The 13,701-nt window shown below is 48.3% G+C and overlaps 1 protein-coding gene and 1 long non-coding RNA gene across 6 annotated transcripts in view; both read left to right on the forward strand.

The window, feature by feature from the left end:
- The first annotated feature begins 6,324 nt into the window (after positions 1 to 6,324).
- Positions 6,325 to 8,219, forward strand: LOC140106559 (uncharacterized). Its single transcript, XR_011850808.1, has 3 exons — positions 6,325 to 6,500; positions 6,629 to 6,690; positions 7,965 to 8,219. It is a non-coding gene; the product is annotated as an uncharacterized lncRNA (long non-coding RNA).
- A 1,482-nt stretch (positions 8,220 to 9,701) lies between these two features.
- The window catches only part of C11H10orf71 (chromosome 11 C10orf71 homolog), a 46,119-nt gene continuing 42,119 nt past the window's right edge, over positions 9,702 to 13,701 (forward strand). For all 5 annotated transcript variants that reach the window (XM_072129748.1, XM_072129750.1, XM_072129752.1 and 2 more), the window contains exon 1: positions 9,702 to 10,390. The gene's annotated coding sequence lies outside the window, so the exon portion shown is untranslated. The remainder of the gene's footprint in view (positions 10,391 to 13,701) is intronic.

Here is a 13,701-nt window from a genome sequence, read left to right on the forward strand (position 1 = left end):
AAGATCAAACACTCACATGCACCGGGAAGAAGCAGGTGAACTCCGGCGGACCTCGGTGCAGAAGCGACACCTGCAGGAACTCGGACTCGCGATCTTAGTGAATCGTGCCAGACCCGAATCTTCATTGGACAACCCATTGCGGGATCGCGACACTACCAGGTAAGTATATCTGCCCCATCGTCTCACAAAAGAGCTGGACCACTGCAATGTAATGCATTCGCGTCTTGTAAATTGCACTTACCAAAAGGGAAGGTTATGGACAGACATTAATTTTTGAATAAATCATTCGAGCAAACTAGAATATTATTGTCATAGTAGAGCGAAATATGATAGCATAATATTTAACGGGAATCTACTGTCAAAATTAAGCATGATAAACGGAGACGGTCTTCTAAGGGGCATGTCCGAGCGGATGAGCAAGCAGCTTTAAGCAGTGAGTAGACCACCTATGGCTCCCTCCCCACCTCTATGGTTTAACTGCACTCCTCCGCTGTCTCCACCCACTCAAATGACGACTGAAGATTTACTAAGGTCCATTGAGGAAATGCTCCGCAAGTTGTCAGCTGTCAAGACTTTTACGAAGCAACTCCAAGATATTGCTACGAGAACCGACGACTTGGAGTGATGTATGGACGATACATGCCCTTGAGGGAGATCTGGGACAGCCAGAAGATCACCTGAACCACATATAGGCCCTCAAACTTATGTATGGATGATACATGCCCTTCGGGGAGATCTGGGACAGCTTGAGGATCACCTGAAACACAAATAGGCCCTCAAACGTAAATGTGAGGACCTGGAAAATAGGTACCGGATAGGGAACATTAGAATCAGAGGCCCACCAGAAACCATCACAGCTTTCAAGGAAACAGCTACCAATATCTTTGCTTCCCTTCTGCCTCAAGTGGACCCTCTGGGGAGACCCAGACCAGAAGGTTCGCCCAGAGATGTGGTCCTTAAACTCCAACATGAGGATTCTGGAGATCTGCGGCCAGCGACAGTGAAGCATTCCTCGGACTTCCAGATTTAGTAAAACTTTTGCTGAAATCTGCCCTGCTACCCTGGCTAGGCACTGAAATTTGCAACCTATTACTGCAGGTGTTCCAGATTTTCGTGCCACATAAATGAGGTTAATCATTCTCCTAGTGGCATCCCTTGTTTGCCTCTCAAAAATCTGAGTGCCAAAGCCTTTGAGAATATTGCGTTAGGGCATCAGTCTTACGTAATCCCTGTGTAGTCTGACCTACATATACTTAAGGACACAAGCAAACCAGACCATAAATCACATTCTGGGTCTGACAGTTCATATTTCAACGAAGAGAAAAATTTTCACTTGTTCACTGAATTGTGGAAGTTCTCACCTGTCAAAATGAATGTACAGACCGTGCAGGCACCGCAAGGATACGTCCCCATGAGCCTCAAACCATGATCCAAAGGTCGTGTGGGGCGCTGAAAGTGACTTCTGACTAGAAGATTCTTAGCTTGCTATCATCCTTGGTTTACAGTGAATATGTATCTCCAGTCTAGGGTCACTTCTCAAGATACCCCAGTTTTTGTGCAGCAATTTGTAAATGTCACCCCACTGATTGTAATGAGGTGACCAGACTGGGTTTGCCATCAGAAGTTCTCAATTTCCAGCAAAACGAAGTTGATCTCTCCGTCTGATTTGCTCTTATAAAAGCTTTAGAAATAACTTTCTTTGGGTAAGTGGAATCACAAAATCTCAGTGTTAGATCCTTTGAATGATAGCAAAATTCTTGCACGGTGCTCCAGTTTCTCTTTAAATGTAGAAATTGCCAAATTGGGATCCCATCCCTCCGATGGCACTGCTGAAAGCTAGAATAGTGTAGCAAACTATTACTTGCTGTTTCATTTCAATATAGACATGATGCATCTTGATAGATGGATATTCCTGCACCTGCTTAAAACACATGGCCTGGCCAGTACATGGTGAGAATCATACGTGGCAAAGCATGGGGTTACACTAACTTCTTGCAAGCGTACCGTGCCTACTCAAGAATTGACAGGAGAAATTGCAGGGGTAGTTGCTGGAAATGCCGCAGGAGTAGTCACAGGGGCCTGATGCCGAGGCTGTGCTGAGCTGTGGAAGCGACTTGGCCTAAAAGTTCTCCCCGGACAGCAATCTGCTGCGACTGCCGGGCGACAACACCAGATAGTTCAGCCAGTATCTGAAATGGCTCCTTGGCGGGGTCCATGGCCGGATCTTACTGTCAGGGCTGGGATCAGGAACACAGGAACGGACTGGCACATAGGAACGCAGGAATCACAGGAACGCAGGAATCACAGGAGCGGACTGGCACACAGGAACGCAGGAATCACAGGAGCGGACTGGCACACAGGAACGCAGGAATCACAGGAACGCAGGAATCACAGGAGCGGACTGGCACACAGGAACGCAGGAATCACAGGAATGCAGGAATCACAGGAGCGGACTGGCACACAGGAACGCAGGAATCATACGAATCAATGGGGAGCTTTCTCTTTAGGGGAAGGCTTGAAGATCCGGCAAGGGTCACAGGAAGTGGCAGGAATTTATATCAGGCCAGCGACAATTAGCGCTGGCCCTTTAAAACTTAGCGAACCGGCGCGTGCCCACCCTAGGAGACGGGGACGCGCGCATCCAGCAAGGGGATCAGCAGAGGTCGGTGCTGGAGCCAAGGGAGGAGCCGGGCCTCGGGGGCACACGGAGAGAACCGTGATCCGGGACAGAGATTGCGGGAGCACCCGTGACGGCCCCATTTTCAAAATTGCATTAAAGATTTTATAGACATAGCCGCCATCATGCAATTTTGGTTCAAACTGAAACATTTTTTGGCAAAAAAATGTGCTCAAAAGAGAAAATATTTACCTTCACATCCCCTAAATATAATAGATGAACATGTGTAGAGTTCAGGGGTACCTTATAGTCATATGTTCACATGAGTAAATCATCATAATATCACTAAAACTGAAATAACTAAATATCTGCTGTTCAGCTAGTGAAAACCTGCAAAATATAGCAATAAAACTGGCGCCCCTGCTCTAGTATAGGCTGTGTGCAGTGCACAACCAAAATACCCTCTAGTGGCCAACAGTAGGAACATTTTTAAAATTATTATAAAATTTTTGTCAACACAGGAGCACATTTACTTACCCGTCAGGAGGAGGTCACAGAAAGTGCATTGTCCGTGTCACGTATATCGTGCCTCGAATATCCTGCATGTGTCACTTCCCCGCTCAGGTCCCCGGAGTTCACCTTCTTCTTCCTGGTGCATGTAAGTGCATTATCCGTGTATAATGCGCTGTGCGGGAAGTCACTAAGATCCTGCCCCCGATATCCTGCATGTGTCGCTTCCCCCGCTCAGGTCCCCGGAGTTCACCTTCTTCTTCCTGGTGCATGTAAGTGCATTGTCTGTGTATAATGTGCTGTGCGGGGAGTCACTAAGATCCTGCACCCGATATCCTGCATGTGTCACTTCCCCGCTCAGGTCCCAGGAGTTCACCTTCTTCTTCCTGGTGTGTGTAAGTGCATTGTCCGTGTATAATGCGCTGTGTGGGGAGTCACTAAGATCCTGCGCCCGATATCCTGCATGTGTCACTTCCCCGATCAGGTCCCCGGAGTTCACCTTCTTCTTCCTGGTGTATGTAAGTGCATTGTCCATGTATAATGCGCTGTGCAGGGAGTCACTAAGATCCTGCGCCCGATATCCTGCATGTGTCGCTTCCCCCGCTCAGGTCCCTGGAGTTCACCTTCTTCTTCCTGGTGCATGTAAGTGCATTGTCCGTGTATAATGCGCTGTGCGGGGAGTCACTAAGATCGTGCACCCGATATCCTGCATGTGTTGCTTCCCCGCTCAGGTCCCCGGAGTTCACCTTCTTCTTCCTGGTGCATGTAAGTGCATTGTCCGTGTATAATGCGCTGTGCGGGAAGTCACTAAGATCCTGCGCCCGATATCCTGCATGTGTCGCTTCCCCCGCTCAGGTCCCTGGAGTTCACCTTCTTCTTCCTGGTGCATGTAAGTGCATTGTCCGTGTATAATGCGCTGTGCGGGAAGTCACTAAGATCCTGCACCCGATATCCTGCATGTGTCACTTCCCCGCTCAGGTCCCAGGAGTTCATCTTCTTCTTCCTGGTGTGTGTAAGTGCATTGTCCGTGTATAATGCGCTGTGCGGGGAGTCACTAAGATCCTGCGCCCGATATCCTGCATGTGTCACTTCCCCGATCAGGTCCCCGGAGTTCACCTTCTTCTTCCTGGTGTATGTAAGTGCATTGTCCATGTATAATGCGCTGTGCAGGGAGTCACTAAGATCGTGCGCCCGATATCCTGCATGTGTCGCTTCCCCCGCTCAGGTCCCTGGAGTTCACCTTCTTCTTCCTGGTGCATGTAAGTGCATTGTCCGTGTATAATGCGCTGTGCGGGGAGTCACTAAGATCGTGCACCCGATATCCTGCATGTGTCACTTCCCCGATCAGGTCCCCGGAGTTCACCTTCTTCTTCCTGGTGCATGTAAGTGCATTGTCCATGTATAATGCGCTGTGCAGGGAGTCACTAAGATCCTGCGCCCGATATCCTGCATGTGTCACTTCCCCCGCTCAGGTCCCTGGAGTTCACCTTCTTCTTCCTGGTGCATGTAAGTGCATTGTCCGTGTATAATGCGCTGTGCGGGGAGTCACTAAGATCGTGCACCCGATATCCTGCATGTGTCGCTTCCCCGCTCAGGTCCCCGGAGTTCACCTTCTTCTTCCTGGTGCATGTAAGTGCATTGTCCATGTATAATGCGCTGTGCAGGGAGTCACTAAGATCCTGCGCCCGATATCCTGCATGTGTCGCTTCCCCCGCTCAGGTCCCTGGAGTTCACCTTCTTCTTCCTGGTGCATGTAAGTGCATTGTCCGTGTATAATGCGCTGTGCGGGGAGTCAGTAAGATCCTGCGCCCGATATCCTGCATGTGTCGCTTCTCCGCTCAGGTCCCGGAGTTCACCTTCTTCTTCCCGGTGCATGTAAGTGCATTGTCCGTGCAAGATCGTGCGCCGGACAGGGCTGGATTAAGGGTGGTGGGGGCCCCAGGGCACAAACTGGTCGGGGCCCTTCCAACAATGTTTTTGGAAGTATATAGCCTACCAGCCCCCTGTAGTATATAGCCTACCAGCCCCCTGTAGTGTATAGCCTGCCAGCCACCCATAGAATGTAGCCTGCCAGCCCCCCGTATATGTAGCCTGCCAGCCCTCCGTAGTATGTAGCCTGCCAGCCCTCCGTAGTATGTAGCCTGCCAGCCCTCCGTAGTATGTAGCCTGCAAGCTGCCCATAGTATGTAGCCTGCCAGACCCCCATAATATGTAGCCTGCCAGCCCCCCGTAGTATGTAGCCTGCCAGCCCCCCGTAGTATGTAGCCTGCCCCCCCCAGTAGTATACAGCCGCCAGCCCATGTAGAAAATGGCCAGAAAATAATAAACTTCATACTTACCTCACCTTCCCTTCCAATGATTCCACTATGCTGCAGGCTCGTCCTCCCTCTTCAGGCAGCCGCCGGCCATTGAAGACACAGCTGCCATCGCTGGGGGAGATCTCCGATGCACTCTTTTGGCAACAGCATGTGATGCCATTACTCGCCGCCAGCGTACCATCACAACCTGCTGCCGCATAAACAGTGCATCTGCGAACTTTAGCCTGCAGCCCCTGCCCCCCAGTATGTAGCCAGCAGCACATGCCCCGAGTATATGGCCTGCAGACCCTGCCCCCAGTATATAGCCTGTAGCCCCTGCCCCCAGTATATAGCCTGCAACCCCTGCCCCCAGTATATAGCCTGCAACCCCTGCCCCCCCCCAGTATATAGCCAGCAGCCCCTGTCCCCCCAGTATATAGCCTGCAGCCCCTGCCTCCAGTATATAACCAGTAGTCCCTGCTCCCCAGAATATAGCCTCTAACCCCTGCCCCCAGTATATAGCCTGCAGCCCCTGCCCCCCAGTATGTAGCCAGCAGCACCTGCTCCGAGTATATAGCCTGTAGCCCCTGCACCCCACTATACGGCCTGCCAGTATATAGCCTGCAACCCCTACCCCAGTATATAGCCTGCAACCCCTGCCCCCCAGTATATAACCTGCCGGCCACTGCTCCCCATATATAGCCATTTTATATAACAATTTGTGATACAAGGTAAAAGCTTTGGACCAATCGTCTGCCTATTTCATTCTCCCATTTTCCAAAAATGATGGGTTGTTTAGAGCCCAATGATGTAAAAGAATAGCATAGAGGTTAGAGATGGAGGGTGCAGTGGAGGTGGGGAGACAAACCTACCAGTTCAGATGGGAGTGGATTACTCATGGGTCTTACAACACTATTGAAAATGTAAGAGCCGGTTATATTCCCTTTCAGACCTCCCGTTGGCTCAGCGTTCTCAGATGCCTCGGCAGATGACTGGAGAGAGGACGGGTGGAGAAGATGGTAAAAAATCAGCTGACTCCAAGGGGCTGAAAACTACTGGAGCAGCCGGAGTCCAAGGTATTAGTTTTTTTTTTAAACTTTGTTAATTAATTTTATATTTTACAATGCAAATATAAGTACACAGAAGAGCATTCACGTATCAACGATCTCCTAATGGCAATAATGTTCTTTTGTTCTATTTCTAGATTGTTTATTGTTCTTAACGCAAAAGTTTGAAAAACATAAATAAATACTCGGTTATGGGTAGGTAGGTATTGAAGTCTGACAAAAGACAAAACTTATTTTTTTAGCTCACTTTTTGGCTGGAATCAACACAGAGAATGGAGTGGAGCCCATATTCTCTATTGTCTGTGTAATGGCTACACTGTGTTACTGCACTGAAGCTCCTTTTCACTTAAATGGAAGCTCAGCTGAGGTTATCTTAGATGCGCTGCACTCCGCTAAATATAGACACTGCTCAGCATTGACCATAAGCACTGCTCTGTACTGAACACATTGTCACATATATACATCTGAATGAATATGTATGGAAGCGCATCAGCATGTTCATAAATAGCCACATTTAACCATGTAATGACACGTATATTCTCATTCTCACATAGATACATAGATATACTGGGTTGGCAATCAGTGCCATCGCAGGACAGCGGAGAAGTGATCTGGACTGTAATACATCAAAGTAACAAGCTGTAGGCCATAAAGGACATCCACCACCAGTACCAAGGATTGTAAGCCAAGTACACTGACCTCCTGGTGTGTGTCCCCTCTGCCAGGATCACTTATGGAGCCCGGAGCCCTTCAGACTCATTTGCATTATTTTAAAAGTGTTAGTTTGCTTGGTTTACAACCATTGCAAACCAAGGGGTAGATGTCCTTTAAGGAGGAGGAAGTACAGTAGATACAACACAGACACAGAGGGGCACATTTACTCACCCGGTCCTGTCGTGATCCCCTATCCGGACTGTCCGACGAAGATGAAGTCCGGCGCGATTCACCAACATCGTGCGTCCATGATCCTGCATGTGTCACTTCCCCCACTGAGGTCCGCCGGAGTTCAGCTTCTTCTTCCCGGTGCATGTAAGTGCGTGTCTTGCGACACAATTTACGATGTTAAATCCTGTGCTTTGTCCGAATCCGACGGTCCTCCCTCCCATTTGTGTTGCGTGAAAGCCGGCGCCGATGCACCAAAGTCCGATCGATTGCGCCAAAAACCCCTGTTAAATGCAGCACTAATCGGAAATCATTGGGAAACCCGACGAAAATGTGCTCCGTGGACCCTTAGTAAATGAGCCCCAGAATTGCCTAGTTTGCATTCTTATCTGTTCAGTAATAACGCGTTGCTTTGTATCACCCATGTATATCTTCACCGACTGGACTAATGCACCCAATGAGAGAGTAGAACAGAAAACTCTGGAAGCCTTTTAGAATCAAATGTTTTCTATACATCACATAAATAACAGGACTTATAGGGATGCCCTCTCAAAAATTGCAATTTCTTCCATTCTCCCTCTTTATTTTCAGGAAAAAGAAAGAATCTGTGGGTATCTTCAAGGTTTCGGAATCTATTCTTGTAATGGGAACTGGACGCCTGTCACATCATTATTTCCTTATACCAATATCTCTCTCTTCTTGAGGGCTTACATTAGTCGGCTCCCTTAGGAAATAATGGAAGTGTTCCAGTGAAAAGGTGTAACGGACCCCCAAACCTGCCTAAAATACTCCTTTGATTACAATGGGGTCAGTTGTGTCTCCATTACACTGCCCATTAATGTTCAAGATGATAAAGTGTTTCCTTGGTTGAACTTGATGGACTTCATGTGTCTTTGTCAACAGTATAAACTATGAAACTATATAACATTTTTTTTGATCATTAGTGTAAACACTATAGGGCACATTTACTTACCCGGTCCTGTCGCGATCCCCGAGGTGCGTTGTCCAACGAAGATGAAGTCCGGCGCGATTCACTAAGATTGTGCTCCCGATATCCTGCATGTGTCGCTTCCCCGCTCAGGTCCCCGGAGTTCACCTTCTTCTTCCCGGTGCATGTAAGTGCATTGTCCGTGTATAATGCGCTGTGCGGGGGTCACTAAGATCGTGCGCCCGATATCCTGCATGTGTTGCTTCCCCGCTCAGGTCCCCGGAGTTCACCTTCTTCTTCCTGGTGCATGTAAGTGCATTGTCCGTGTATAATGCGCTGTGCGGGGGTCACTAAGATCGTGCGCCCGATATCCTGCATGTGTTGCTTCCCCGCTCAGGTCCCCGGAGTTCACCTTCTTCTTCCTGGTGCATGTAAGTGCATTGTCCGTGTATAATGCACTGTGCGAGGAGTCACTAAGATCGTGCCCCCGATATCCTGCATGTGCTGCTTCCCCGCTCAGGTCCCCGGAGTTCACCTTCTTCTTCCTGGTGCATGTAAGTGCATTGTCCGTGTATAATGCGCTGTGCGGGGGTCACTAAGATCGTGCACCCAATATCCTGCATGTGCTGCTTCCCTGCTCAGGTCCCCGGAGTTCACCTTCTTCTTCCCGGTGTATGTGAGTGCATTGTCAGTGTATAATGCAATGTGCGGTGAGTCACTAAGATCCTGCACTCGATATCCTGCATGTGTCACTTCCCCGCTCAGGTCCCCGGAGTTCACCTTCTTCTTCCCGGTGTATGTGAGTGCATTGTCTTGTGATACAATTTGAAATGTTAAATCCCGCGTGTTGTACGAATCCGGGGGATCATCCGACAGCCCACTCCCTGATTTGTGACGCGTGAAAGCCAGCGCCGATCCGCCAAAATCTGATCCCGTGCGACACAATCCCCGGTGCGATTGGGAATGTGGACCTTAGTAAATAAGCCCCAATCTGAGCTGAAGGCACAGAATGAAACCTCCAAGTAGATCTGAACGTAACTTAAGCATTTCCATTCCGAATTCTCTACATATATGTTTTTTATTTGTCTAACTTCTCCATTTTATTGGAAGTAACTTGGAACCAGTGATCATCTTACACAAATACTCACCCTAAACAGCGTCTTAGTGTTAATGTCGGCTAATGTCCTACTGTATATCTGAAAACAAAGTTTGTTCCCTTGTCTCTGTATAAACAAATCCCGTCAGACCATGTGTTGCATCACTCACACTGTCGCTCAGGCCTGTCATTGATACACATCCAGATTTAGCCTCCTCTCCATGCCAATGACATCAGGCTGCTCTGTAATCTTTCCATGTGCTGCTCTACAGGAGCCGTTAAAAATAAACCTCCTAGTCGCACACAGGCTAAGAGAATGGGAGGTTAAAACTTACCAGGACTTGATACATTGTAATCTTTATGAGCCGCTATCGCAAAAAGCGGATACATGAATGGTTACGCTGTGACTCACCAACTGGCACATAGTTTCTGCCCATTATCATCTGGTTTTTTGGGCAGCTCATCATGGTCAACTCAGTTTTTGATCTATTATATCTAACCTTACAATTTCGGGCCTTAGTTGTAGGGAGAGGTTGATGGATGTTTGCATGTGGAATTTATGGCCCAGATTTTTGAGCTGTGATGCCATTTGTTATTTTCATTCTGCTGCTTGGGTGCTAAGCAGACGACACTACCCTCTCCGGGACAGAGCAAAATCCATCGCTAACCAGGACAGTCACCTTTTATATTCAGTTTCTACAGAAAGAAGAAAGTCCGTGATGTGTTTCATGAAGAGAGAAAACCAGCACGGACATAGCCAGATATAAAAATAGACGCAGAAGCTGCGACCATCTGCTGGACACCCGACACTGCCCTGAGCTCGGACTTCTCCTTCTGCCTGGGAGCAGGGCACCAGTAATTATGCCCATTTCCCTCAACTTTAAGGCCTGAATTTGGGGGGGGATGTAAATTTGGAGGTTTTAGCTCTAAACATCGTATCAAGAAGCTGGGAAGCCATGAGGATCCGACAATAAATTCTTTACACAAAAAGAGGTAAGAGCCTTAAGTTACATCAAGTGTATCCACTAAAGTATAAGTACATTTGTTATTTTTACCTGATTATAATAGGATTTACCGAAACTCAGTGACCCAGACTGACTCCTTGTATCCAATGTGTAAAAAAAAACAACTAATGGACGACACAATTGTTTACTGCATAATGGCTGATCGTTCTATGTGAGGAAGAAACAATATCCACCCCTCTCTTATATGTAGTATTAGTGGTAATCGGATCTTGTAAGATATCACAGCGCACCCTAAGACATTGGTCATATACATTGTATGTCTGCTATTGTTTAAATATTATTTTTTTAAGTTTAAAAGTCAAAAACTCATTTTATAGACCTTCATGTGCAGTTTAGAGTCTGCCCAGACAGTTACATTTATTATATGGCGCGTCGTGTCTAGTAATAATAATAATGACAATAGTGCTGAAGGCATAAAGTAAAATGGTCATGATCTCTGCTTGACAAGGTTTATTCCATGTCTGGGATGATGCAAAGATAACGGGGCACATTTACTTACCCGAGGTGCGTTGTCCGACGACGGTGAATTCCGGCGTGATTCACTAAGATCATGTGCCTGATATCCTGCATGTGTCGCTTCCCCGCTCAGGTCCCCGGAGTTCACCTTCTTCTTCCTGGTGCATGTAAGTGCATTGTCCGTGTATAATGCGCTGTGCAGGGAGTCACTAAGATCGTGCGCCAGATATCCTGCATGTGTCGCTTCCCCGCTCAGGTCCCCGGAGTTCACCTTCTTCTTCCTGGTGCATGGAAGTGCATTGTCCGTGTATAATGCGCTGTGCGGGGAGTCACTAAGATCCTGCACCCGATATCCTGCATGTGTCGCTTCCCCGCTCAGGTCCCCGGAGTTCACCTTCTTCTTCCTGGTGCATGTAAGTGCATTGTCCATGTATAATGCGCTGTGCAGGGAGTCACTAAGATCGTGCGCCTGATATCCTGCATGTGTCGCTTCCCCGCTCAGGTCCCCGGAGTTCACCTTCTTCTTCCTGGTGCATGTAAGTGCATTGTCCGTGTATAATGCGCTGTGTGCGGGGAGTCACTAAGATCCTGCGCCTGATATCCTGCATGTGTCACTTCCCCGCTCAGGTCCCCAGAGGTCACCTTCTTCTTCCCGGTGCATGTAAGTGCATTGTCCGTGTATAATGCGCTGTGCGGGGAGTCACTAAGATCGTGCATCCGATATCCTGCATGTGTCGCTTCCCCGCTCAGGTCCCCGGAGTTCACCTTCCCCTTCCTGGTGCATGTAAGTGCATTGTCCGTGTATAATGCGCTGTGCAGGGAGTCACTAAGATCCTGCGCCCGATATCCTGCGTGTGTCGCTTCACCGCTCAGGTCCCTGGAGTTCACCTTCTTCTTCCTGGTGCATGTAAGTGCATTGTCCGTGTATAATGCGCTGTGCGGGGAGTCACTAAGATCCTGCGCCCGATATCCTGCATGTGTCACTTCCCCGCTCAGGTCCCCGGAGTTCACCTTCTTCTTCCTGGTGCATGTAAGTGCATTGTCCGTGTATAATGCGCTGTGCGGGGAGTCACTAAGATCCTGCGCCCGATATCCTGCATGTGTCACTTCCCCGCTCAGGTCCCCGGAGTTCACCTTCTTCTTCCTGGTGCATGGAAGTGCATTGTCCGTGTATAATGCGCTGTGCGGGGAGTCACTAAGATCGTGCACCCGATATCCTACATGTGTCGCTTCCCCGCTCAGGTCCCCGGAGTTCACCTTCTTCTTCCTGGTGCATGTAAGTGCATTGTCCATGTATAATGCGCTGTGCAGGGAGTCACTAAGATCGTGCGCCTGATATCCTGCATGTGTCGCTTCCCCGCTCAGGTCCCCGGAGTTCACCTTCTTCTTCCTGGTGCATGTAAGTGCATTGTCCGTGTATAATGCGCTGTGTGCGGGGAGTCACTAAGATCCTGCGCCTGATATCCTGCATGTGTCACTTCCCCGCTCAGGTCCCCAGAGGTCACCTTCTTCTTCCCGGTGCATGTAAGTGCATTGTCTGTGTATAATGCGCTGTGCGGGGAGTCACTAAGATCGTGCATCCGATATCCTGCATGTGTCGCTTCCCCGCTCAGGTCCCCGGAGTTCACCTTCCTCTTCCTGGTGCATGTAAGTGCATTGTCCGTGTATAATGCGCTGTGCAGGGAGTCACTAAGATCCTGCGCCCGATATCCTGCGTGTGTCGCTTCACCGCTCAGGTCCCTGGAGTTCACCTTCTTCTTCCTGGTGCATGTAAGTGCATTGTCCGTGTATAATGCGCTGTGCGGGGAGTCACTAAGATCCTGCGCCCGATATCCTGCATGTGTCACTTCCCCGCTCAGGTCCCCGGAGTTCACCTTCTTCTTCCTGGTGCATGTAAGTGCATTGTCCGTGTATAATGCGCTGTGCGGGGAGTCACTAAGATCCTGCGCCCGATATCCTGCATGTGTCACTTCCCCGCTCAGGTCCCCGGAGTTCACCTTCTTCTTCCTGGTGCATGTAAGTGCATTTTCAAATTCAAATTTTAAATCCTGCACTTAGTCTGAATCAGTCAGGATGTCCGTCGGCCACGCCCCCCCATTTTTGTCACATGAAAGTCGCCAAAATCCAATCGTGTACACCAAAAAACCCTGTTAAATGCAGCGCAAAAATCGGAAATAGTCAGGAAACCCGTCGGAAATGCGCTACGTGGACCCTTAGTAAATGTGCCCCAATGAATTCAATAGAGCTGTGATTATAACTTATAATTGTATATTAGCTTTAGTTCTTCTTATTTCTATGTGTGTTTTGTAGTCATCAGTTGTAATTAAGGAATTACTTAGTACAGGACTTTATATATATACTTTGTGCTGGTGGCACCTATACAGCGAGATATCTTATATCTTATACATATAGTGAGAACTGTATCCATCATCCTAGTCCTTGGTGTTCACTATATTCAGCTTTCCGTTACCTTTATGGCTTTGCTTGATTCTAGTGGTTGAAGGGACTGCTACTTACTATTGTTGGTTGGGTTGTCTCATTCCTTCTGTTTCTCCACCCTAAGAGGAGGTTTTGGAGATATCATGATGCTCATCAGTGATTGCTGAATAAATATGTAGTGATTGTTGTTAGATGTGGGGGGGGGGTCTATTATCATAAAAGCTATATCGGCAGACATTACTGTGTTATTGTCCCAGAACCGGATTTTATAGTAACTTTTAAGGTATGGATGTCATTAAAATGACTCATCATTATAGTTAGCAGTGAGGTCACCCGTGTGGCAACACCAAAATTACTTGGCTGAAAGATGAAGTCAGCAGACAC

The sequence above is a fragment of the Engystomops pustulosus genome, chromosome 11, assembly GCF_040894005.1.
Source record: "Engystomops pustulosus chromosome 11, aEngPut4.maternal, whole genome shotgun sequence".
NCBI lineage: Eukaryota > Metazoa > Chordata > Amphibia > Anura > Leptodactylidae > Engystomops > Engystomops pustulosus.